The sequence below is a fragment of the Rhinopithecus bieti genome, unplaced genomic scaffold, assembly GCF_001698545.2.
Source record: "Rhinopithecus bieti isolate Rb0 unplaced genomic scaffold, ASM169854v2 scaffold_56246, whole genome shotgun sequence".
NCBI lineage: Eukaryota > Metazoa > Chordata > Mammalia > Primates > Cercopithecidae > Rhinopithecus > Rhinopithecus bieti.
The window spans coordinates 387547-391233 of NW_016821943.1; positions in this window are offsets into that span (position 1 = coordinate 387547).

Here is a 3687-nt window from a genome sequence, read left to right on the forward strand (position 1 = left end):
TGGTGGTGGTGGTGGTGTTGGTGGTGGTGGTGGTGTTGGTGCTGCTGGTGGTGGTGGTGGTGGTGTTGACAAGGTCTTGTTCTGTCTCCCAGGTTCGAGTGCAGTGGTGCCATCTTGGTTCACTGCAGCCTCAACCTCCCCAGCTCAAGCAATCCTCCCACCTCAGCCTCCCTAGTAGTTGGAACTACAGGTGTGTGCCACCACACCCAGTGAATTTTTGCATTTTTTGTAGAGAAGATTTTGCCATGTTGCCCAGGCTGGTCTCAAACTCCTGAGGTGAAGTCATCCACCCGCCTCAGCATCCCAAAGTGCTGGGATTACCAGCGTGCACTTAGCCTGTATTTTGTTTTTGACATTTTTCTCTTTTAATATTTTTAAATATTTTCAGAGCTCTAACTTTTAGTTCTGTTAAACGTCTTTCCCGTTATTTCATTTGCTTCTGTCCTTCTGTATTATTTCTTTCCCTTGTGGTTCTTTGGATTCGATCTGTTCCTCTGTCTTGAACTAAATGCTTAGCTCCTTTTTAAGCCTTCTAATTTTCCAATAGATCTACTGTATTAAAAGCTACAAAATTCCTTCTACAAGACTGCCTTGGCTGAGTCTCACAAATTTGGACATAAAATGTTTTCATTATCATTAAGATCTAATATTTTCTACTGTCCCTGATGATCTCCTTTTAAACCCAGGGTTATTTAATAACATTACTTTTCAATAGCATTTCTTTAATTATAACCTTTTGTTACCAGGTTCTAATTTAATCGCATTATTGTCAGAGAACAAGTCTGTATTCAGTCAAGATCCTGGCAGGAAGCAGATGGCACACTCAAATTGGGTAATTTGAGAAGTGTTTGATAAAGAGACTATTGACAAAGGTGTGGGCAGGAGGTCGGAGAGCCCCAAGGGCTTGGTGGCACTGCAGCTTTACTGCAGGGAGTAAAGCTTTATTGCAGGGAGGGGGGCAGGCAGAAGCAGAGGCTCAGGTGGAGGGGTGCAGCCAGCCAGAGTTTCCTAGGAAGGGAGCCAGGGCAGCAAACCCTGGACCTCACTCTCCCTCCTCCTCTGATCTGGTAGTGCTTTGGCTGAACCCAAGGGGAAGCTGGAGGTCAGGGGCACCCAAGGAGTATGGTCCATTTCAGGTGGTCTCCTGAATAATGGGCAAAGGGAACTTAGAAGCACAAACAGAAGCTAGCAGCCCAGTCTGCATGACCCTGTGCCTCTGGGATTCATTGAGCCTTCTTTAGGTCCTAACACATAGTCTATTTCACACATGTTCTACATGTGTTCAAAATGGTTGTATTCTCTGCTTGATGGGCAGAGAGTTCTGTATATTATGTAACAGTTCAAAATTATTAATTGTTGACTCAGTAACGTAAGGTCCCAGAAAGAAAAGCTTTCTAAGGTTATTAATTGTATTGATCAGGATTTGGAGATTTCTGCTAATTTTTGTCAATGTGAACTATGATTATTGTTTTTAAAAATCTCCAGTTAGAATTGTTAAAATATCTGCTTCTCCCAGCAGTTCTGGCACATGCTACTTGCTGTGTATTGAGGCCATATTTTTAGATATTAGAATGATTTTGATAGACGTGCATTATCATTCTGTGGTTCCTTGCACCCATATGCATGTGTGCCCTTCTTTGTCTGGTGTTCGCAGTTTTTTTAAATTTTTTGCCTTAAATTTGAATATCATTAACATGTCAGTCCAGTTTTCTTTGGTTCATATTTGCCTGCTATGTCTTTTGCCAACTTTTTTATTTTAAGTTTTTTGTATCTTTTTAAAGCATATCTCTTTTAGGCAACCCATTGTTGAAATTTTAAAATCATATCTGTTTCTGCCTTTTAATTGGAATTTAACCCACTTACATTTATAGCAATTACTGTTATATCAAGACTAAGCTTTGCCACCTGTTCCCTGACTGCTCCTCAGCAAAGACAGAGTCTGAGATACCAGTGCTGGCCCCTCCGTCCCACTCAAGACCCTCCAAAGGGCAGCTTTATCAGGGACACCCATCAGCTTGATCGAAAGCTTCTGGGAAGGGGACTGCAGTCTGAGACTCTTCCTACCCAAGCCCCTTCTTTCCTGGTCTCTTTCACAGGACTCAGACCTGCATCAGGATCTGAAGCTCTTCTGCCTGCAGCTGCCCCCTCCCCTCCATCCTGCATGGGCTTACTCCAAATCACCCCTTGTCCCTCCTCTAATGCCACAGAGACATGGACTGACATGGATCCCCAGGAAGCATGTTTTTCTCTCCAGCTGGCCATATTCCTTGGGCGTCGAGTGACTCTGGCCTGTGAGCACCCAATGGTGTCGGGACAGCAGCTTCTCTACTGGCAGCCTGCAGTGGGGAGACACAGAAGCCAAGCCCATGCAGGGAAGGCCCAGAGTGCAGGCTCCTTCCTGAAACCGATCACCACTCCTTGCTCCCCAGAGCCCACAGAGGAGGAGCCGCTTCCCTACCTTGTGCTGCATCATCCTGTGGTATCCGCGAGGAGGCTCTCCGGATAGCTCTCTGTTGTCTCCAGCACTGTCCCACCCAGGAGGACCTCGCAGCTCCCTCACAGTCCCCGTGATGGCTTCCCGTGGTCTAGGCCATCCCAAGACAGGAAGGAGACAGGACTAAACTGTCTCTCCTTCCGGTCCCCCTTACCCTGGCTGCAGCCTCCACCCACTTCACAGACCTCATCTGTTTTACCAGTGGGAAAAGGCCCAGTGACAGAACATGTGGGGCCCCATGTGAAATGAAATAAAGGCGCCTTGTTCAAAAGCCCAGCAAAGTGCAGTTAAAGGTGCTAAAAATACAAACCTCTTTCTCCATTCCCCAGGCTCTCTTGATTAGCCATGGTGTTTTCTTGCTATTTAATGCCATTCTCAGTAAAGAAAAATTAAAATTTTAAATTGCTAGCATGAATTTTACTCTTCATCTTTCTATCGTAGAATGCCAGTTTTAAATGCAGATAGAAGAGCTTTCAACTCATACACCAAATCACTGAAATTACACAGCTCGTATTTCCTAGTTCATCTGTGTGTGTTTTCTGTTCTTACCAGAACAATGAAAACCATGCACATTACTCACTTGCCTGCTTCTATTTCACTTCTCGATGCTGGCACCAACACTCTCTGCCTCCTGCTTACTGATGAGGAAAGAGGGATGAAAGGAGAAAGCTGGGTCTTCCTGTCTTTCCCTTTCCTTCCATGCCACCATTTCAGTGAAAGTGCTCGGCTAATACAGGGAAGTAAAATGAGTAAGAAAAGATACAACGGGGTCCCACGTCCTTTGTGTTCCTTAGAACACCATTGCCCCCTTTCTGTATTTGGAACAAGCTCTGGTTCAAATGGAAAGCATGGCCTTTCTGGGCTGCCTCATGCCACGCCCACTGGGCTGCAGGCATGACCTGCTCTACCCGGCACTGGAGTGAGTCTTGCTGAACCCCATGCCATGGCACTGTGAACACGAGATCTGGATGGGGCTGCAGAAGCGGGCAGAGATTTGTGCGTCTCCTCTGCACCTGCCTCAATATGCCGTCGGCACCACAAAACACAAAAGATGAAAGTATTAAGGATCTTTGGCCAGCGGCAGCAGAGCATTAAGCCAAGAATGCGGGGCCACCTGCTCTGACACAGCTCACAGACCCAGTGGTAGAGGCTGTTAATTTCATCCCTTTCTTTTCCCTTCCTCTCTGTCTCTC